Source organism: Anas platyrhynchos, chromosome 15, assembly GCF_047663525.1.
Source record: "Anas platyrhynchos isolate ZD024472 breed Pekin duck chromosome 15, IASCAAS_PekinDuck_T2T, whole genome shotgun sequence".
In the NCBI taxonomy this organism is placed as follows: Eukaryota; Metazoa; Chordata; class Aves; order Anseriformes; family Anatidae; genus Anas; species Anas platyrhynchos.
The window spans coordinates 20,231,740-20,255,423 of record NC_092601.1 but is presented as its reverse complement, the minus strand read 5'-3'; the positions used below and the strand labels follow the sequence as shown (position 1 = coordinate 20,255,423).

General features: G+C 51.8%; 2 long non-coding RNA genes across 3 annotated transcripts in view; both read right to left on the bottom strand.

The window, feature by feature from the left end:
* Window positions 1–240: 240 nt before the first annotated feature.
* LOC139998749 (uncharacterized) overlaps window positions 241–23,684 on the bottom strand; it is a 105,392-nt gene continuing 81,948 nt past the window's right edge. Inside the window, exons 1-3 of one of the 2 annotated variants that reach the window (XR_011803620.1) lie at window positions 8,013–9,691; window positions 6,138–6,203; window positions 241–271 (exon numbers count right to left, since the gene is read on the bottom strand). This is a non-coding gene — a long non-coding RNA (uncharacterized lncRNA). Of the gene's footprint in view, window positions 272–6,137; window positions 6,204–8,012; window positions 9,692–23,684 lie in introns of those variants that run through there. The other variant, XR_011803621.1, reaches the window with a different exon arrangement.
* LOC119715206 (uncharacterized) lies at window positions 483–5,854 on the bottom strand. Its single transcript, XR_011803619.1, has 6 exons — window positions 5,526–5,854; window positions 3,167–4,856; window positions 2,633–2,693; window positions 2,415–2,481; window positions 1,804–1,857; window positions 483–1,701 (listed from the first exon to the last, which is right to left on the bottom strand). It is a non-coding gene; the product is annotated as an uncharacterized lncRNA (long non-coding RNA).

Below are 23,684 nucleotides of genomic sequence, written 5' to 3'. Positions count from 1 at the left end.
GCAGCATCCAAAGACACAGCACAGCTACGACAGTTACTCTCACCTGCTCCCTTACCTCTGCGCCCTCACCTCCCCTCGAGGCAGATGCTTCCATCTGCTCTCTTAGGCCAGCTACAACACCCCTGAAATATAAACAGGATTTTTACTGTACTTTGTGTAGTTAGGTAACTGCAGTGACAACTGCACCCCTAAAGTACCTGCTACATCTGTCCATCGCTCACCTTGCGAAAAGCAACTACGGTCAAGTCCCGTGTTGTACACTGTGTTTCAGCTTTAACAAATGAAAACAGTCACAAGAGAATCAATCATTCAGCTGCCAGCATTAGCACCCATCCCTCCACAATACACAGGGACCCCATTTACATTACTATCATTTCAAAACAGAAGCCCCCATACCTCAGCACCTCAGAAGTACATCAAGCCAGTCACCGAGCTGCCTGCCGAGTGCTGAACAGTTCCAGAAGGAGCTCTTTCCTGTGACAGGTTCCTCCTAGGGTTTACCCTCTAATGGGGACAGGAAAGAAATAAAAATAAACATTTCAAAACCCCATATCTGTAAGCTTTCAAGATTCAGCAGACCTCCTCAAGCACACTGTTCAAGCACTATGCAAACAGCTGCTCACAAGCAGATATACTCTCCCCCCCCACACATCTGACAAACACCACATAGATGACTGTGCCAGCTGCCCTTCAGTACGTGCCCAGAGGCAGACCGGATGTCTTCGCCAACACAGTCCAGACAATGTATTAGCACACCCATGACCTGCCACGTTAGCTGTCATCACTAACTGCCAGGCAGGACAGCTCCAGACCAAACACATACACACACAGGCACGCCACAAACACCACAAACAAAACACACAACACTAGGCGCAAGAAAAAGTGAACCCCAGAGGGAAGACCTATGGACACAGCAAGTCAGAACAGGTGCTCTGCACCAGACCCTACGAGAGACTCAAATGTCACGACACGCGACTGGAAGCAACTGCCAGAACTGGGATGATGGAGGCCTAAAAAGCCTGCCTTCAAGACAAGAGACCAGAAGGATGGGGACTGAAAACCCCCTAAGAAGACGCTTAGGAAATCAATTCCCAAGCAAGAGCTCCTGATGCAGCCCAGACGACTTCTGCAAGAGTGAGGATGGAAACAGATGCGATCTCAAACCGAGTATGATGTACAAGACCTGAAACAGGCCTGCTCTTTAAGCAGCGTCTGCAAGACACGAAGCGCTCGGATCAGAGTCATGATGACAAAACAAGCATTGAGGCCCTTCAGCACTGCTACCAAGTCGCCTGTCTGGTCAGTCCAGTGTAAAAAGTTAGGAGGATATCAAGACCCGAGAAGCACAAAACAGACACTGCAGAAGCAACTCTACAAGACAGACAAACAGAAGGAAACTGTCCTGCCTGGCGCACGCACTCACGCTTCAAAATAATCCCGCTGCTTCTATTAGCCTGGTGACCCAGCCACAAGCAGCCTGAACTTGACCCAGCCTGAAACACCCTCACAGTGGCACCAAGTCTATTCAGCCAGCAGGCACCATGCTGCTCTGGCTCCCAGCTCCCATTAGCCACCCCAGATATGCAATTACCAGGTGCCCCCCAACTTAGCTCTCAGGTTGTTGGATGGTAAATTCCTTCCACCCCAAGAAATGCACAGGCACCGATTGTCATCTTAGTCAATTGCCAGGCTCATCATCAGCTGCAAAAAAAGAGAGTACCAGCATTCACTAGCACACCGGCCATGATGCCCACCTTCTCCACAATGCTGACTACTGCTGATGAAACATACGGTTCTGCTCACCTGTTCCTCTCCAAATCCAAGCTCCAACAGTGCAACCAGTATCATCCACACCACCTGGGAAAACAAAGGGATTAAATGATCATTGCGTTCAAAACAAGTCAGCCAATGGCGTTGTTTGTTTTTGTTACTGTTTTTTTTTGTGTGTGTGTGTGTGTGTGTTTCCTGTATTAATTTTTTAGTCTGCTTTAGCTCAACAGCATGCAGAGTGCAAACAAGAGACCTGGGGTGTTTCTAGAAGCAATAATCCCCATGCTTTTGCTGCAGCTTTGAATATTAAAAGGACAACACGACCCAGCAAGTAACTGGAACTTTCTTAACTGGAATTAGCTTAAACTTTTATTCACATTGAAAGAAAAATCTAGGAGCAGAACAGATTATACACCAACAAAATTAATTCCATTCCGCCCCCAGGAAAAAAATCACATACTCTCATCCCCTCCTGTACCTCAGCCGATTGCCTGCCCCACATGGCAGATGCTTCCATCGGTTCTCTTCACCCACTTATAGCACCTCTAAAAGGCAAACTGGAATTTTACTCTATTGGATGTAGGAAAATAACTGCAGTGACAACCGTGCCCGAAAAATAACAGCTACCTCTGCTCATCACGCACCAGAGTCACTGCAGAGGCAGCTCGGGTTGAGACGTCCTGCACTGCGCACTACACACTTCATTTCAGCCTAATGAAAGGCAAAACACAGGCAGAAGATAAACATTCAGCTGCCAGCAGTAGCACCCATTCCTCAACAACAAAAGGGACCCCATCTTTAGTTTTACCTGAGCGTCTTCCCTTTGCTTCGGATAAGGGATGACCAGGCTGGCAACACTCACCTTCCATCAGAGCTCCATCACAGGAGGATTTCCCTTCCCTCTCCACAACTGCACAAAGCACCTGCAGAGACAAGGAAAAAGCACACTCTGAGGCACCTCACAGCCACAGCGTACCTGCTGCAATACCTCTCTCTTCCCAGCTCCGGTACTTCTGCTGCTCACCAGATCTAAATCAGATTCTTTGCTCACAGCACCACTCCAAACCCTGCCTGGACCACACTACACACACTACACAAGCTACATTGCCCAGCACACACAAGCTGGAACATTCCCACCCACCAATCAGTCGCATCGCACAGGAAGGCTGCTGCACACTCTCTGAGAAACCAAACCTACCAGTCCTGAGCAGCTCCCCACCTCCTCCTGCCAACCACGCTCAGCACACACACTATTCACCCCTCAAAAAAAAAAAAAAAAAACAGGAAGTTAGAACATACACACACACACAAAAAAAAAAAAAAAACAAACGAGCTCCACAAATGCCAAAAAGACATGCACACACAGCAGCCCCGGCAGAGGTAATCACAGACTTACCCTTTGCAGATAAAAAAAAAGGTGACTCTGATACAACCCTGCTCAGTCTCTTGGCAATGCTGCATCTACACTGTCAAGCCACAGGTACCATGCAATCAAGCTGGTTTTAGTCCTCTGGAGAATTACAAAAGTGGGCTTACACATCTAGAGATTAAAATATAGCTCAAAAACAGAAGAGTATCCCACCATCCCAAAAAAACAGTGAGCCAGAAACCTCTATTAAACATCCCTCTATTAAGTGAATTCCAAGCACTTAAAAATTCTAGAAATCTATAAACTCCAGCCTGCCTAGAGAACCCCGCAACTGACTGAAGGAAAAACAAAGCACTTACCCCAAGGAGCAGCCCAGGCAGAAGGAGCTCTCTGATACCATGCCTGGGGCTCATATACCATTTGGCCCCGCCCAGCACCCAAACCCAATCACCTGGAAAAGGGGAGGGGCAAAGCACAAGGAAGTAGAAAGAAAGCAGGAGCAGCAGCAGCAGCTGTTTTTTATTATTTTCTTTGTTTTTTGTGTTTGTGTGTTTTTTTTTTGTTTTTTTTTTTTAAGATCTGGTTTACTTGAAAAACATGCAGAGAGCAGACAAGAGAACTGGGGTGTTTCTAGAAGCAACAATCCCCATGCTTTTGCTGCAGCTTTTAATATTGAAAAAACAACACAACCAGGCCAGTAACTGGAACTTTTTGAAGTGGAATTACATTAAACAGGTTCATCATCACTTGCAAAAACAGAGAACCAGCATTCACTAGCATGCCAGCCCTGACACCCTCCTCCTCCGCAACGCTGACTACTACTGATGCAACATCTACTGTGAAATACCTCTCTGTTCCCAGCTCCTTTACCTCAGCTGCTCACTACATTTACCTGAGAAATGTGCCTGGGAGGCGCCGCGCTGAAGTGTGCCCGAACAGACTTATTCTGCAGAGATGAAGAAGGTGGCCCTGCTCACTCTCTTGGCAGTACTGCACTTATGCAGTCAAGGAACCATACCCCACGGTTTCCCAAAAACAACGTACCTGGCAACCCCTCATAAATGTACTTCTAATACGTAAATTCAAGGACATAAAGCCTAGAAGGCTTTATGGTCTAAACACTCGACAGACAGAAAACACACAGGCAAAAGCTCCAGAAATATAACAAACTGTCCCTAAACCTGAAACAGACTACCCCTTACGTGCCCACTGCTGCCATTTTAAGATACACGCTCACACAGGGAGCTTCCATGATACATTTCAACTAAACCCTGCTCCATCTCTTTAACAGCAAGGTTTTGACTTTGATAAGATTTGACCTACAGGCAAAGGCTCACAGAAAGCCCCGTAATTCTGCAAAAATCAGAATAGACCCAGAACCACAAAGCAAACAAACAAAGTAACATAACCATACCATCCGTAAAACTGCCATAACAACTACTCACCTGAGGAAGAGCTGCGTGCAATACAGGCACCTACTACTAGATTGCTTTACAGTGACAGATCCTACCAGTTACTAACTCAAAAAGATATGCGTACCGGTTTCTACTGGAAAACGCATCAGTCCATAGACTGACCCACCTAAAGAACCCTGCAACTGACTGAAGGAAAAACAAAGTGCTTACCCCAAAAAGCAGCCCAGGCAGAATGAGCTCTGTCATGGAATACCTGCAACTCAGTTACCACTAGGTCCCACATGGAACCTGAAGCTAATCACCTGGGAAAGTACAAAAAAAAAAATCAGAAAGGAGCAGTAGTTGTGGTTTCTTTATTCATTTATATGGCTTAGCTCAACACCATGCAGAGTGCAGACAGGAGAGCTAGGGTGTTTCTAGAAACAAAAAACCCCATGCTTTTGCTGCAGCTTTGAATATTGAAAGGATACTACAACTAAGTAAGCAACTGATTTCTTTTTCCATCTGGAATTAGCTCAAACATTTATTTACATAGAAAGAAAAATTTGGAGCAGAACTGATTACACGCGAAAAGAAAAGTCAATTGCATTCCACTCACAGGAAAAATCACTTACTTAAGTAGGCTACCCGAGAACCAAAAGGCTATGCTGATGGGTCAAAACACACTACAGGACACTGGGGCCAGGCCCTCCACTGCACCAAATTAAAACCCATCCCTACGCTCACCAAGGTACAACCCCAACCCAAACACAGAAACAGCATTTCAGCTTCAACACAGTTTTGGGAACTGCTGGAAAGCATGCTTCATACTCAGCGAGGAGTGCTCAGGCTACACAAGACAGGGCTTCGAGCACCTCTTTGCCTACCAAAGAAGGCCATCATCAGCACCTGCTTTGTTCCGATACTAAACACTAACATCACAGCTCACGTTGCCTGGGACACCTGATAAACAGAAGAGAAAGCAGCCATACCCTTTTCAAGCCATCCCTGCACGTGTCGCTCCTTGATCATCTGCAGCCTCTTCTCAAATCCTCAACCGCTTCTGTGGAGAGCCTGCCATGGCACCTGCAAAGCAAGATGGATACCCTTCGCACTCACCTCGTGCTACTTGGCCGTTCTGCTCCAATCCAGCTCACAACCAGCCCGCCCTTCTCGTGCTGCTCTTCAGAGTGCAGCTTGGCCCCACTCAGCCTGTGCAAGACACCTGTGAAACAAAAAGAAAAGCATAGGCTGAAGCAGCATCCAAAGCCACAGCACAGCTACGACAGTTACTCTCACCTGCTCCCTTACCTCTGCGCCCTCACCTCCCCTCGAGGCAGATGCTTCCATCTGCTCTCTTAGGCCAGCTACAACACCCCTGAAATATAAACAGGATTTTTACTGTACTTTGTGTAGTTAGGTAACTGCAGTGACAACTGCACCCCTAAAGTACCTGCTACATCTGTTCATCGCTCAGCTTCCAGCATTAGCACCCATCCCTCCACAACAAAAGGGACCCCATTTACAACGTTATCATTTCAAAACAGCAGCCCCCTTGCCTCAGCACCTCAGAAGTACATCAAGCCAGTCACCGAGTTGCCTACCGAGTGCTGAACAGTTCCAGAAGGAGCTCTTTCCTGTGACAGGTTCCTCCAAAGGCTTACGCTCTACTGGTGACAGGAAAGAAATAAAAATAAAAAATTCAAAACCCCATATCTGTAAGCTTTCAAGATTTGACAGACCTCCTCAAGCACACCGTTCAAGCACTACGCAAACAGCTGCTCACAAGCAGATATACTCTCCCAAATCCCCATCTGCCAACCACCAGACATGACTGTGCCAGCTGCTCTTCAGTACGTGCCCAGAGGCAGACCGGATGTCTTTGCCAAAATAGTCCAGACAATGTATTAGTACACCCATGCACTGCCACATTAATCACTAACTGCCAGGCAGGACAGCTCCAGACCAAACACGTACACACACACAGGCACGCCACAAACACTACAAACGAAACACACAACACAAGGCACAAGAAAAAGTGACCCCCAGAGGAAAACCCTACGGCAACAGCAAGTCAGAACAGGTGCTCTGCACCAGACCCAACGAGAGACTCGAATGTCACGACACGCGACTGGAAGCAACTGCCAGAACTGGGATGATGGAGGCCTAAAAAGCCTGCCTTCAGGACAAGAGACCAGAGGGATGGGGAGTGAAAACCCCCTAAGAAGACGCTTAGGAAATCAATTCCCAAGCAAGAGCTCCTGATGCGGCCCAGATGTCTTCTGCAAGAGTGAGGATGGAAAGAGATGTGCATCATATTCGGTTTGAGATCGCAAGACCTCAAACAGATCTGCACTTCAAGCAGCGACTGCAAGACAAGAAGTGCTCGGATCAGAGTCATGATGACAAAACAAGCATTGAGGCCCTTCAGCACAGCTACCAAGTCGCCTGTCTAGTCAGTCCAATCTAAAAAGCCAGGAGGATATCAAGACCCGAGAAGCACAGAAAAGACACTGCAGAAGCAACACTACAAGACAGACGAACAGAAGGAAACTGTCCTGCCTGGCGCACGCACGCTACAAAATTATCCCGCTGCTTCTATTAGGCTGGTGACCCAGCCACAAGCAGCCTGAACGTGACCCAGCCTGAAACACCCTCACAGTGGCACCAAGTCTATTCAGCCAGCACGCTCCATGCTGCTCTGGCTCCCAGCTCCCATTAGCCACCCCAGATATGCAAATCCCAGGTGCCCCCCAACTTAGCTCTCAGGTTGCTGCATGGTAAAGTCCCTCCGCCTCAAGAAATGCACAGGCACTGATTGTCATCTTAGTCAACTGAAGGCTCATCATCAGCTGCAAAAACAGAGTACCAGCATTCACTAGGATTCCAGCCCCATTGCTCACCTTCTCCACAATGCTGACTACTACTGATGCACCATAAGACTGTGCTCACCTGTTCCTCTCCGAATCCAAGCTCCAACAGTGCAGCCAGTATCATCCACACCACCTGGGAAAATAAAGTGATTAAATGATCGTTGCATTCACAGCGAGTCAGCCAATGTTGTTTTTTATTGTTGTTCTTGTTGTTTTTTGTGTTACCTGTATTTTCTTTTAAATCTGCCTTAGCTCAACAGCATGCAGAGCACAAACAAGGGAACTGGGGTGTTTCTAGAAGAAACAATCCCCATGCTTTTGCTGCAGCTTTGAATATTAAAAGGACAACACGTGTGAAATGCACACTGCATTTCAGCCTGACCAAAGGAGAAAGGCAGGAAGAATATAAACATTCAACTGCCAGCAGTAGCACCCATTCCTCAACAACAAAAGGGACCCCATCTTTAGTTTTATCCTTTCAAAACAGCAGGCCACTTGCCTCTGTACCTGAAAATTACGTCCAAGCTTGAAAGGAGCGGCCAGCATCATGCACGCCACCTGGGAACACAAAAGGACAAAAGGACCACTGTGCTTACAAGCACCCACCTGCCACACTGCTCCTCTATCCCAATCAGCCTCACCTCCAACCCTCACAGGGAAACACCTGAGCGTCTTCCCTTCGCTTCAGATAAGGGATGACCAGGCTGACAACACTCACCTTCCCTCAGAGCTTTGTGACGTGAGGATTTCCCTTCCCTGTTCACGACTGCACAAAGCACCTGCAGAGACAAGAGAAAAGCACACTCTGAGGCACCTCACAGCCACAGCGTACCTGCTGCAATACCTCTCTCTTCCCAGCTCCGGTACTTCAGCTGCTCACCAGGTCTAACTCAGATTCCTCGCTCACAGCACCACTCTAAACTCTGCCCAGGCCACACAACACACACTACTCAAGCTACATTGCCTAAGACACACAAGCTGGAATGTTACCGCCCAACAATCCGTCACATCACACAGGAAGGCTGCCACACGCTCCGAGAAACCAAACCTACCGGTCCTGAGCAGCTCCCCACATCCTCCTGCCAACCACGCTCAGCACACACACTATTTGCCCATCAAGAAAATAAAAACTTAAAACATACACACACACACACACACACAAAAAAAAAAAAACAACTGAGCTCCGCAAATGCCAAAAAGACATGCACACACAGCAGCCCTGGCAGGGGTAATCACAGACATACCCTTTGCAAAGGAAAAAGGAGGCTCTGATACAACCCTGCTCAGGCTCTTGGTAATGCTGCATCTACACTGCCAAGCCATATGCAGCATGAAATGAGGCTGGTTTTAGTCCTCTGGAAAATTACACAAGTAGGTGTATACATCTAGAGATTAAAACATAGCTCAAAAACAGAAAAGTATCCCACCATCACAAAAAAAAGTGAGACAGCAACCTCTACTAAATATCCCTCTATTGAGTGAATTCCAAGCACTTAAAAATTCTAGAAATCTATAAACTCCAGCCTGCCTAGAGAACCCTGCAATTGACTGAAGGAAAAACAAAGCACTTACCCCAAGGAGCAGCCCAGGCAGAAGGAGCTCTCTAATGCCATGCCTGAGGTTCATATACCATTTGGCCCCGCCCAGCATTCAATCCAGACCACGTTGTAAAGGGGAGGGACAAAGCACAAGAAAGTAGGAACAGAACAGGAGCAGCAGCAGCTGGTTTTCATTATGTTTGCTTGTTTTTTAAATCTGCTTTACCTGAACAATATGCAGAGAGCAGACAAGAGAACTGGGGTGTTTCTAGAAGCAACAATCCCCATGCTTTTGCTGCAGCTTTTAATATTGAAAGGACAACACGACCAGGCCAGTAATTGGAACTTTTTCAAATGGAATTATGTCAAACAGGTTCATCATCGCTAGCAAAAACAGAGAACCAGCATTCACTAGCATGCCAGCACTGATACCCACCTTCTGCACAACGCTCACTACTACTGATGCAACATACAGTTGTGCAATACCTCTCTGTTCCCAGCTCCTTTACCTCAGCTGCTCACTACACTTACCTGAGAAATGTGCCCGGGCGGTGCTGCGCTAAAATGCGTGCGGGCATCGCCGCGCTAAAATGTGTCCGGGCGGCGCCTCCCTATTATTTGGCCGGGCGGCGCCGCGCTAAAATCTGTCCGGGCAGCGTCGCGCTAAAATGTGTCCGGGCGGCGCCGCGCTAAAATGTGCCCGGGCGGCGCCGCGCTAAAATGTGCCCGGGCACATAAACCCCTAACCCTAACCCTCTTACCCTAGCCCCCCAACCCCCTAACCCCCCAACCCTAGCCCCCTAACCCTAACGGATCTAACCCTAGCCCCCTAACCCTAACGGATCTAACCCTAACCCCCTAACCCTAACCCCCCAACCCCTTAACCCCCAACCCTAACCCCCGACCCCCCAACCCCAACCCCCCAAACCCAACCACCCAACCCTAACCCCCTAACTCTAACCCCCAAACCCCCTAATCCTAACCCCTCAACCCCCTAACCCCCAACCCTAACCCCCTAACCCTAACGGATCTAACCCTAACCCTCTAACCCTAAACCCCAACCCCCTAAACCCCCAACCCTAACCCCCCAACCCTAACGGATCTAACCCTAACCCTCTAACCGTAACCCCCAACCCTAACCCCCCAACCCTAACCCCCGACCCCCCCAACCCTAACCCTATGGACCCCCCCTCAGGTGCTCCCCGCAAATGCGTCCCCCCGGAAACAGCACCCCGCACACTTGGTTCCCCCCTCATTTTGGTTCCCCCTACCCAGTGCGCCCCGCAAAAGCGTTCCCACGGAAACAACACCCCGCACACTTGGTTCCCCCCTCATTTTGGTTCCCCCCCCAGTGCGCCCCGCAAATGCGTCCCCACGGAAACAGCACCCCGCACACTTGGTTCCCCCATCATTTTGGTTCCCCTGGTGCGCCCCGCAAATGTGTCCCCCCGGCAACGGAACCCGGCACACTTGGTTCCCCCCTCATTTTGGTTCCCCCCGGTGCGACTCGCAAATGTGTCCCCCCGGAAACAAAACCCCGCACACTTGGTTCCCCCCTCATTTTGGTTCCCCCCCCCGGTGCGCCACGCAAATGTGTCCCCCCGGAAACAGCACCCCGCACACTTGGTTCCCCCCTCATTTTGGTTCCCCCCCCCGGTGCGCCACGCAAATGTGTCCCCCCGGAAACAAAACCCCACACACTTGGTTCCCCCCTCATTTTGGTTCCCCCCGGTGCGCCCCGCAAATGTGTCCCCCCGGAAACTGCACCCGCACACTTGGTTCCCCCCTCATTTTGTTTCCCCCCGGTGCGCCACGCAAATGCGTCCCCACGGAAACAGCACCCCGCACAAATGGTTCCCCCCTCATTTTGGTTCCCCCCCCCGGTGCGCCCCACAAATGTGTCCCCTCGGAAACAGCACCCCGCACACTTGGTTCCCCCCTCGTTTTGGTTCCCCTGGTGCGCCCCGCAAATGTGTCCCCCCGGCAACGGAACCCGGCACACTTGGTTCCCCCCTCATTTTGGTTCCCCCCGGTGCGACTCGCAAATGTGTCCCCCCGGAAACTAAACCCCGCACACTTGGTTCCCCCCTCATTTTGGTTCCCCCCGGTGCGCCACGCAAATGTGTCCCCCCGGAAACAGCACCCCGCACACTTGGTTCCCCCCTCGTTTTGGTTCCCCCCCCCCTCGTTGGGGTCCCCCCTAGCCCCATGGACCCCCCCCCCGGTGCGCCCCGCAAATGTCGCTGAGCCGCGCTAAAATGGGTCCGGGCGGCGCCGCGCTAAAATGTGCCCGGGCCCATAACCCCCTAACCCTAACGGATCTAACCCTAACCCCCAACCCCCCAACCCTAACCCCCAACCCCCCAACCCTAACCTCCTAACCCTAACGGATCTAACCCTAACCCCCGACCCCCCAACCCTAACCCCCTAACCCTAACGGATGTAACCCTAACCCTCTAATCCTAACCCCCCAACCCACTAACCCCCCAACCCCAACCAGCTAACCCCCTAACCCCCTAACCCCCGACCCCCCAACCCTAACCCCCCAACCCTAACGGATCTAACCCCAACTCTAACCCTCTAACCCTAACCCCCCTAACCCCTGACCCCCCAACCCCCCTTACCCCCAACCCCCACCCGGCATGCTCTGGGCACCAAACATGGCCTCCTGGACGCCCGGTGCCGGAAAACTACGCCTACCAGCATTCCCCAGGCAGCTGGCTTGACCCATCACAGGCCCAGTGTTCGAGAACTACATTTACCAGCACTCACTGGAACCCAAGCACTTACCACCCTTTCAAAAAAGCCTCAAGCCCTAACACTAAAAAACTTTTGAACCAAAACCCATCCAACAGAACAGTATACGCTTTAAACTCTTACGACTCCGTTGTCTTCATTCAGATCTTCACACGCAGAATTACGGGCAAAATATAGTGCTGCAGCCAGCAAGGGAGCTGAAAAAAAAAATCAAAACCTTAGCTTACCTTTATTCAGGTTCGAGATGCCATTAGTCCCGACCAGACTTGAACAGCAGCCACCAAATGCTGGGGCGCCTCTCCTAGATCAAATAAGAATTCAGGAACCAAAGCCCTCCCGGACAAGCCCCCTGGTGTCATACATGACTGGTCCCAAACCGGATTGCAATTAAATTTTACAATTTTTTAAATAAATAGAGGTAAACGAGAAGTTGCTCGCAAACACATATACTGTGCTAGATGCCCTTCAGCAAGTGCCCAGAGGCAGACCGGATGTCTTCACCAACACAGTCCAGACAATGTATTAGTACACCCATGCACTGCCACATTAATCACTAACTGCCAGGCAGGACAGCTCCAGACCAAACACGTACACACACAGGCACGCCACAAACACTACAAACACAACACACAACACTAGGCGCAAGAAAAAGTGACCCCCAAAAAGAAAGCCCTACAGCAACAGCAAGTCAGAACAGGTGCTCTGCACCAGACCCTACCAGAGACTCGAATGTCACGACACGCGACTGGAAGCAACTGCCAGAACTGGGATGATGGAGGCCTAAAAAGCCTGCCTTCAGGACAAGAGACCAGAGGGATGGGGAGTGAAAACCCCCTAAGAAGACGCTTAGGAAATCAATTCCCAAGCAAGAGCTCCTGATGCGGCCCAGATGTCTTCTGCAAGAGTGAGGATGGAAAGAGATGTGCATCATATTCGGTTTGAGATCGCAAGACCTCAAACAGATCTGCACTTCAAGCAGCGACTGCAAGACAAGAAGTGCTCGGATCAGAGTCATGATGACAAAACAAGCATTGAGGCCCTTCAGCACAGCTACCAAGTCGCCTGTCTAGTCAGTCCAATCTAAAAAGCCAGGAGGATATCAAGACCCGAGAAGCACAGAAAAGACACTGCAGAAGCAACACTACAAGACAGACGAACAGAAGGAAACTGTCCTGCCTGGCGCACGCACGCTACAAAATTATCCCGCTGCTTCTATTAGGCTGGTGACCCAGCCACAAGCAGCCTGAACGTGACCCAGCCTGAAACACCCTCACAGTGGCACCAAGTCTATTCAGCCAGCACGCTCCATGCTGCTCTGGCTCCCAGCTCCCATTAGCCACCCCAGATATGCAAATCCCAGGTGCCCCCCAACTTAGCTCTCAGGTTGCTGCATGGTAAAGTCCCTCCGCCTCAAGAAATGCACAGGCACTGATTGTCATCTTAGTCAACTGAAGGCTCATCATCAGCTGCAAAAACAGAGTACCAGCATTCACTAGGATTCCAGCCCCATTGCTCACCTTCTCCACAATGCTGACTACTACTGATGCACCATAAGACTGTGCTCACCTGTTCCTCTCCGAATCCAAGCTCCAACAGTGCAGCCAGTATCATCCACACCACCTGGGAAAATAAAGTGATTAAATGATCGTTGCATTCACAGCGAGTCAGCCAATGTTGTTTTTTATTGTTGTTCTTGTTGTTTTTTGTGTTACCTGTATTTTCTTTTAAATCTGCCTTAGCTCAACAGCATGCAGAGCACAAACAAGGGAACTGGGGTGTTTCTAGAAGAAACAATCCCCATGCTTTTGCTGCAGCTTTGAATATTAAAAGGACAACACGTGTGAAATGCACACTGCATTTCAGCCTGACCAAAGGAGAAAGGCAGGAAGAATATAAACATTCAACTGCCAGCAGTAGCACCCATTCCTCAACAACAAAAGGGACCCCATCTTTAGTTTTATCCTTTCAAAACAGCAGGCCACTTGCCTCTGTACCTGAAAATTACGTCCAAGCTTGAAAGGAGCGGCCAGCATCATGCACGCCACCTGGGAACACAAAAGGACAAAAGGACCACTGTGCTTACAAGCACCCACCTGCCACACTGCTCCTCTATCCCAATCAGCCTCACCTCCAACCCTCACAGGGAAACACCTGAGCGTCTTCCCTTCGCTTCAGATAAGGGATGACCAGGCTGACAACACTCACCTTCCCTCAGAGCTTTGTGACGTGAGGATTTCCCTTCCCTGTTCACGACTGCACAAAGCACCTGCAGAGACAAGAGAAAAGCACACTCTGAGGCACCTCACAGCCACAGCGTACCTGCTGCAATACCTCTCTCTTCCCAGCTCCGGTACTTCAGCTGCTCACCAGGTCTAACTCAGATTCCTCGCTCACAGCACCACTCTAAACTCTGCCCAGGCCACACAACACACACTACTCAAGCTACATTGCCTAAGACACACAAGCTGGAATGTTACCGCCCAACAATCCGTCACATCACACAGGAAGGCTGCCACACGCTCCGAGAAACCAAACCTACCGGTCCTGAGCAGCTCCCCACATCCTCCTGCCAACCACGCTCAGCACACACACTATTTGCCCATCAAGAAAATAAAAACTTAAAACATACACACACACACACACACACAAAAAAAAAAAAACAACTGAGCTCCGCAAATGCCAAAAAGACATGCACACACAGCAGCCCTGGCAGGGGTAATCACAGACATACCCTTTGCAAAGGAAAAAGGAGGCTCTGATACAACCCTGCTCAGGCTCTTGGTAATGCTGCATCTACACTGCCAAGCCATATGCAGCATGAAATGAGGCTGGTTTTAGTCCTCTGGAAAATTACACAAGTAGGTGTATACATCTAGAGATTAAAACATAGCTCAAAAACAGAAAAGTATCCCACCATCACAAAAAAAAGTGAGACAGCAACCTCTACTAAATATCCCTCTATTGAGTGAATTCCAAGCACTTAAAAATTCTAGAAATCTATAAACTCCAGCCTGCCTAGAGAACCCTGCAATTGACTGAAGGAAAAACAAAGCACTTACCCCAAGGAGCAGCCCAGGCAGAAGGAGCTCTCTAATGCCATGCCTGAGGTTCATATACCATTTGGCCCCGCCCAGCATTCAATCCAGACCACGTTGTAAAGGGGAGGGACAAAGCACAAGAAAGTAGGAACAGAACAGGAGCAGCAGCAGCTGGTTTTCATTATGTTTGCTTGTTTTTTAAATCTGCTTTACCTGAACAATATGCAGAGAGCAGACAAGAGAACTGGGGTGTTTCTAGAAGCAACAATCCCCATGCTTTTGCTGCAGCTTTTAATATTGAAAGGACAACACGACCAGGCCAGTAATTGGAACTTTTTCAAATGGAATTATGTCAAACAGGTTCATCATCGCTAGCAAAAACAGAGAACCAGCATTCACTAGCATGCCAGCACTGATACCCACCTTCTGCACAACGCTCACTACTACTGATGCAACATACAGTTGTGCAATACCTCTCTGTTCCCAGCTCCTTTACCTCAGCTGCTCACTACACTTACCTGAGAAATGTGCCCGGGCGGTGCTGCGCTAAAATGCGTGCGGGCATCGCCGCGCTAAAATGTGTCCGGGCGGCGCCTCCCTATTATTTGGCCGGGCGGCGCCGCGCTAAAATCTGTCCGGGCAGCGTCGCGCTAAAATGTGTCCGGGCGGCGCCGCGCTAAAATGTGCCCGGGCGGCGCCGCGCTAAAATGTGCCCGGGCGGCGCCGCGCTAAAATGTGCCCGGGCACATAAACCCCTAACCCTAACCCTCTTACCCTAGCCCCCCAACCCCCTAACCCCCCAACCCTAGCCCCCTAACCCTAACGGATCTAACCCTAGCCCCCTAACCCTAACGGATCTAACCCTAACCCCCTAACCCTAACCCCCCAACCCCTTAACCCCCAACCCTAACCCCCGACCCCCCAACCCCAACCCCCCAAACCCAACCACCCAACCCTAACCCCCTAACTCTAACCCCCAAACCCCCTAATCCTAACCCCTCAACCCCCTAACCCCCAACCCTAACCCCCTAACCCTAACGGATCTAACCCTAACCCTCTAACCCTAAACCCCAACCCCCTAAACCCCCAACCCTAACCCCCCAACCCTAACGGATCTAACCCTAACCCTCTAACCGTAACCCCCAACCCTAACCCCCCAACCCTAACCCCCGACCCCCCCAACCCTAACCCTATGGACCCCCCCTCAGGTGCTCCCCGCAAATGCGTCCCCCCGGAAACAGCACCCCGCACACTTGGTTCCCCCCTCATTTTGGTTCCCCCTACCCAGTGCGCCCCGCAAAAGCGTTCCCACGGAAACAACACCCCGCACACTTGGTTCCCCCCTCATTTTGGTTCCCCCCCCAGTGCGCCCCGCAAATGCGTCCCCACGGAAACAGCACCCCGCACACTTGGTTCCCCCATCATTTTGGTTCCCCTGGTGCGCCCCGCAAATGTGTCCCCCCGGCAACGGAACCCGGCACACTTGGTTCCCCCCTCATTTTGGTTCCCCCCGGTGCGACTCGCAAATGTGTCCCCCCGGAAACAAAACCCCGCACACTTGGTTCCCCCCTCATTTTGGTTCCCCCCCCCGGTGCGCCACGCAAATGTGTCCCCCCGGAAACAGCACCCCGCACACTTGGTTCCCCCCTCATTTTGGTTCCCCCCCCCGGTGCGCCACGCAAATGTGTCCCCCCGGAAACAAAACCCCACACACTTGGTTCCCCCCTCATTTTGGTTCCCCCCGGTGCGCCCCGCAAATGTGTCCCCCCGGAAACTGCACCCGCACACTTGGTTCCCCCCTCATTTTGTTTCCCCCCGGTGCGCCACGCAAATGCGTCCCCACGGAAACAGCACCCCGCACAAATGGTTCCCCCCTCATTTTGGTTCCCCCCCCCGGTGCGCCCCACAAATGTGTCCCCTCGGAAACAGCACCCCGCACACTTGGTTCCCCCCTCGTTTTGGTTCCCCTGGTGCGCCCCGCAAATGTGTCCCCCCGGCAACGGAACCCGGCACACTTGGTTCCCCCCTCATTTTGGTTCCCCCCGGTGCGACTCGCAAATGTGTCCCCCCGGAAACTAAACCCCGCACACTTGGTTCCCCCCTCATTTTGGTTCCCCCCGGTGCGCCACGCAAATGTGTCCCCCCGGAAACAGCACCCCGCACACTTGGTTCCCCCCTCATTTTGGTTCCCCCCCCCCCCCGGTGCGCCACGCAAATGTGTCCCCCCGGAAACAAAACCCCACACACTTGGTTCCCCCCTCATTTTGGTTCCCCCCGGTGCGCCCCGCAAATGTGTCCCCCCGGAAACTGCACCCGCACACTTGGTTCCCCCCTCATTTTGTTTCCCCCCGGTGCGCCACGCAAATGCGTCCCCACGGAAACAGCACCCCGCACAAATGGTTCCCCCCTCATTTTGGTTCCCCCCCCCCGGTGCGTCCCACAAATGTGTCCCCTCGGAAACAGCACCCCGCACACTTGGTTCCCCCCTCGTTTTGGTTCCCCCCCCCCCCTCGTTGGGGTCCCCCCTAGCCCCATGGACCCCCCCCCCGGTGCGCCCCGCAAATGTCGCTGAGCCGCGCTAAAATGGGTCCGGGCGGCGCCGCGCTAAAATGTGCCCGGGCCCATAACCCCCTAACCCTAACGGATCTAACCCTAACCCCCAACCCCCCAACCCTAACCCCCAACCCCCCAACCCTAACCTCCTAACCCTAACGGATCTAACCCTAACCCCCGACCCCCCAACCCTAACCCCCTAACCCTAACGGATGTAACCCTAACCCTCTAATCCTAACCCCCCAACCCACTAACCCCCCAACCCCAACCAGCTAACCCCCTAACCCCCTAACCCCCGACCCCCCAACCCTAACCCCCCAACCCTAACGGATCTAACCCCAACTCTAACCCTCTAACCCTAACCCCCCTAACCCCTGACCCCCCAACCCCCCTTACCCCCAACCCCCACCCGGCATGCTCTGGGCACCAAACATGGCCTCCTGGACGCCCGGTGCCGGAAAACTACGCCTACCAGCATTCCCCAGGCAGCTGGCTTGACCCATCACAGGCCCAGTGTTCGAGAACTACATTTACCAGCACTCACTGGAACCCAAGCACTTACCACCCTTTCAAAAAAGCCTCAAGCCCTAACACTAAAAAACTTTTGAACCAAAACCCATCCAACAGAACAGTATACGCTTTAAACTCTTACGACTCCGTTGTCTTCATTCAGATCTTCACACGCAGAATTACGGGCAAAATATAGTGCTGCAGCCAGCAAGGGAGCTGAAAAAAAAAATCAAAACCTTAGCTTACCTTTATTCAGGTTCGAGATGCCATTAGTCCCGACCAGACTTGAACAGCAGCCACCAAATGCTGGGGCGCCTCTCCTAGATCAAATAAGAATTCAGGAACCAAAGCCCTCCCGGACAAGCCCCCTGGTGTCATACATGACTGGTCCCAAACCGGATTGCAATTAAATTTTACAATTTTTTAAATAAATAGAGGTAAACGAGAAGTTGCTCGCAAACACATATACTGTGCTAGATGCCCTTCAGCAAGTGCCCAGAGGCAGACCGGATGTCTTCACCAACACAGTCCAGACAATGTATTAGTACACCCATGCACTGCCACATTAATCACTAACTGCCAGGCAGGACAGCTCCAGACCAAACACGTACACACACAGGCACGCCACAAACACTACAAACAAAACACACAACACTAGGCGCAAGAAAAAGTGACCCCCAAAAAGAAAGCCCTACAGCAACAGCAAGTCAGAACAGGTGCTCTGCACCAGACCCAACGAGAGACTCGAATGTCACGACACGCGACTGGAAGCAACTGCCAGAACTGGGATGATGGAGGCCTAAAAAGCCTGCCTTCAGGACAAGAGACCAGAGGGATGGGGAGTGAAAACCCCCTAAGAAGACGCTTAGGAAATCAATTCCCAAGCAAGAGCTCCTGATGCGGCCCAGATGTCTTCTGCAAGAGTGAGGATGGAAAGAGATGTGCATCATATTCGGTTTGAGATCGCAAGACCTCAAACAGATCTGCACTTCAAGCAGCGACTGCAAGACAAGAAGTGCTCGGATCAGAGTCATGATGACAAAACAAGCATTGAGGCCCTTCAGCACAGCTACCAAGTCGCCTGTCTAGTCAGTCCAATCTAAAAAGCCAGGAGGATATCAAGACCCGAGAAGCACAGAAAAGACACTGCAGAAGCAACACTACAAGACAGACGAACAGAAGGAAACTGTCCTGCCTGGCGCACGCACGCTACAAAATTATCCCGCTGCTTCTATTAGGCTGGTGACCCAGCCACAAGCAGCCTGAACGTGACCCAGCCTGAAACACCCTCACAGTGGCACCAAGTCTATTCAGCCAGCACGCTCCATGCTGCTCTGGCTCCCAGCTCCCATTAGCCACCCCAGATATGCAAATCCCAGGTGCCCCCCAACTTAGCTCTCAGGTTGCTGCATGGTAAAGTCCCTCCGCCTCAAGAAATGCACAGGCACTGATTGTCATCTTAGTCAACTGAAGGCTCATCATCAGCTGCAAAAACAGAGTACCAGCATTCACTAGGATTCCAGCCCCATTGCTCACCTTCTCCACAATGCTGACTACTACTGATGCACCATAAGACTGTGCTCACCTGTTCCTCTCCGAATCCAAGCTCCAACAGTGCAGCCAGTATCATCCACACCACCTGGGAAAATAAAGTGATTAAATGATCGTTGCATTCACAGCGAGTCAGCCAATGTTGTTTTTTATTGTTGTTCTTGTTGTTTTTTGTGTTACCTGTATTTTCTTTTAAATCTGCCTTAGCTCAACAGCATGCAGAGCACAAACAAGGGAACTGGGGTGTTTCTAGAAGAAACAATCCCCATGCTTTTGCTGCAGCTTTGAATATTAAAAGGACAACACGTGTGAAATGCACACTGCATTTCAGCCTGACCAAAGGAGAAAGGCAGGAAGAATATAAACATTCAACTGCCAGCAGTAGCACCCATTCCTCAACAACAAAAGGGACCCCATCTTTAGTTTTATCCTTTCAAAACAGCAGGCCACTTGCCTCTGTACCTGAAAATTACGTCCAAGCTTGAAAGGAGCGGCCAGCATCATGCACGCCACCTGGGAACACAAAAGGACAAAAGGACCACTGTGCTTACAAGCACCCACCTGCCACACTGCTCCTCTATCCCAATCAGCCTCACCTCCAACCCTCACAGGGAAACACCTGAGCGTCTTCCCTTCGCTTCAGATAAGGGATGACCAGGCTGACAACACTCACCTTCCCTCAGAGCTTTGTGACGTGAGGATTTCCCTTCCCTGTTCACGACTGCACAAAGCACCTGCAGAGACAAGAGAAAAGCACACTCTGAGGCACCTCACAGCCACAGCGTACCTGCTGCAATACCTCTCTCTTCCCAGCTCCGGTACTTCAGCTGCTCACCAGGTCTAACTCAGATTCCTCGCTCACAGCACCACTCTAAACTCTGCCCAGGCCACACAACACACACTACTCAAGCTACATTGCCTAAGACACACAAGCTGGAATGTTACCGCCCAACAATCCGTCACATCACACAGGAAGGCTGCCACACGCTCCGAGAAACCAAACCTACCGGTCCTGAGCAGCTCCCCACATCCTCCTGCCAACCACGCTCAGCACACACACTATTTGCCCATCAAGAAAATAAAAACTTAAAACATACACACACACACACACACACAAAAAAAAAAAAACAACTGAGCTCCGCAAATGCCAAAAAGACATGCACACACAGCAGCCCTGGCAGGGGTAATCACAGACATACCCTTTGCAAAGGAAAAAGGAGGCTCTGATACAACCCTGCTCAGGCTCTTGGTAATGCTGCATCTACACTGCCAAGCCATATGCAGCATGAAATGAGGCTGGTTTTAGTCCTCTGGAAAATTACACAAGTAGGTGTATACATCTAGAGATTAAAACATAGCTCAAAAACAGAAAAGTATCCCACCATCACAAAAAAAAGTGAGACAGCAACCTCTACTAAATATCCCTCTATTGAGTGAATTCCAAGCACTTAAAAATTCTAGAAATCTATAAACTCCAGCCTGCCTAGAGAACCCTGCAATTGACTGAAGGAAAAACAAAGCACTTACCCCAAGGAGCAGCCCAGGCAGAAGGAGCTCTCTAATGCCATGCCTGAGGTTCATATACCATTTGGCCCCGCCCAGCATTCAATCCAGACCACGTTGTAAAGGGGAGGGACAAAGCACAAGAAAGTAGGAACAGAACAGGAGCAGCAGCAGCTGGTTTTCATTATGTTTGCTTGTTTTTTAAATCTGCTTTACCTGAACAATATGCAGAGAGCAGACAAGAGAACTGGGGTGTTTCTAGAAGCAACAATCCCCATGCTTTTGCTGCAGCTTTTAATATTGAAAGGACAACACGACCAGGCCAGTAATTGGAACTTTTTCAAATGGAATTATGTCAAACAGGTTCATCATCGCTAGCAAAAACAGAGAACCAGCATTCACTAGCATGCCAGCACTGATACCCACCTTCTGCACAACGCTCACTACTACTGATGCAACATACAGTTGTGCAATACCTCTCTGTTCCCAGCTCCTTTACCTCAGCTGCTCACTACACTTACCTGAGAAATGTGCCCGGGCGGTGCTGCGCTAAAATGCGTGCGGGCATCGCCGCGCTAAAATGTGTCCGGGCGGCGCCTCCCTATTATTTGGCCGGGCGGCGCCGCGCTAAAATCTGTCCGGGCAGCGTCGCGCTAAAATGTGTCCGGGCGGCGCCGCGCTAAAATGTGCCCGGGCGGCGCCGCGCTAAAATGTGCCCGGGCGGCGCCGCGCTAAAATGTGCCCGGGCACATAAACCCCTAACCCTAACCCTCTTACCCTAGCCCCCCAACCCCCTAACCCCCCAACCCTAGCCCCCTAACCCTAACGGATCTAACCCTAGCCCCCTAACCCTAACGGATCTAACCCTAACCCCCTAACCCTAACCCCCCAACCCCTTAACCCCCAACCCTAACCCCCGACCCCCCAACCCCAACCCCCCAAACCCAACCACCCAACCCTAACCCCCTAACTCTAACCCCCAAACCCCCTAATCCTAACCCCTCAACCCCCTAACCCCCAACCCTAACCCCCTAACCCTAACGGATCTAACCCTAACCCTCTAACCCTAAACCCCAACCCCCTAAACCCCCAACCCTAACCCCCCAACCCTAACGGATCTAACCCTAACCCTCTAACCGTAACCCCCAACCCTAACCCCCCAACCCTAACCCTATGGACCCCCCCTCAGGTGCTCCCCGCAAATGCGTCCCCCCGGAAACAGCACCCCGCACACTTGGTTCCCCCCTCATTTTGGTTCCCCCTACCCAGTGCGCCCCGCAAAAGCGTTCCCACGGAAACAACACCCCGCACACTTGGTTCCCCCCTCATTTTGGTTCCCCCCCCCAGTGCGCCCCGCAAATGCGTCCCCACGGAAACAGCACCCCGCACACTTGGTTCCCCCATCATTTTGGTTCCCCTGGTGCGCCCCGCAAATGTGTCCCCCCGGCAACGGAACCCGGCACACTTGGTTCCCCCCTCATTTTGGTTCCCCCCGGTGCGACTCGCAAATGTGTCCCCCCGGAAACAAAACCCCGCACACTTGGTTCCCCCCTCATTTTGGTTCCCCCCGGTGCGCCACGCAAATGTGTCCCCCCGGAAACAGCACCCCGCACACTTGGTTCCCCCCTCATTTTGGTTCCCCCCCCCCGGTGCGCCACGCAAATGTGTCCCCCCGGAAACAAAACCCCACACACTTGGTTCCCCCCTCATTTTGTTTCCCCGCGGTGCGCCACGCAAATGCGTCCCCACGGAAACAGCACCCCGCACAAATGGTTCCCCCCTCATTTTGGTTCCCCCCCCCCGGTGCGCCCCACAAATGTGTCCCCACGGAAACAGCACCCCGCACACTTGGTTCCCCCCTCGTTTTGGTTCCCATGGTGCGCCCCGCAAATGTGTCCCCCCGGCAACGGAACCCGGCACACTTGGTTCCCCCCTCATTTTGGTTCCCCCCCGTGCGACTCGCAAATGTGTCCCCCCGGAAACAAAACCCCGCACACTTGGTTCCCCCCTCATTTTGGTTCCCCCCGGTGCGCCACGCAAATGTGTCCCCCCGGAAACAGCACCCCGCACACTTGGTTCCCCCCTCATTTTGGTTCCCCCCCCCGGTGCGCCACGCAAATGTGTCCCCCCGGAAACAAAACCCCACACACTTGGTTCCCCCCTCATTTTGGTTCCCCCCGGTGCGCCCCGCAAATGTGTCCCCCCGGAAACTGCACCCGCACACTTGGTTCCCCCCTCATTTTGTTTCCCCCCGGTGCGCCACGCAAATGCGTCCCCACGGAAACAGCACCCCGCACAAATGGTTCCCCCCTCATTTTGGTTCCCCCCCCCCGGTGCGTCCCACAAATGTGTCCCCTCGGAAACAGCACCCCGCACACTTGGTTCCCCCCTCGTTTTGGTTCCCCCCCCCCTCGTTGGGGTCCCCCCTAGCCCCATGGACCCCCCCCCCGGTGCGCCCCGCAAATGTCGCTGAGCCGCGCTAAAATGGGTCCGGGCGGCGCCGCGCTAAAATGTGCCCGGGCCCATAACCCCCTAACCCTAACGGATCTAACCCTAACCCCCAACCCCCCAACCCTAACCCCCAACCCCCCAACCCTAACCTCCTAACCCTAACGGATCTAACCCTAACCCCCGACCCCCCAACCCTAACCCCCTAACCCTAACGGATGTAACCCTAACCCTCTAATCCTAACCCCCCAACCCACTAACCCCCCAACCCCAACCAGCTAACCCCCTAACCTCCTAACCCCCGACCCCCCAACCCTAACCCCCCAACCCTAACGGATCTAACCCCAACTCTAACCCTCTAACCCTAACCCCCCTAACCC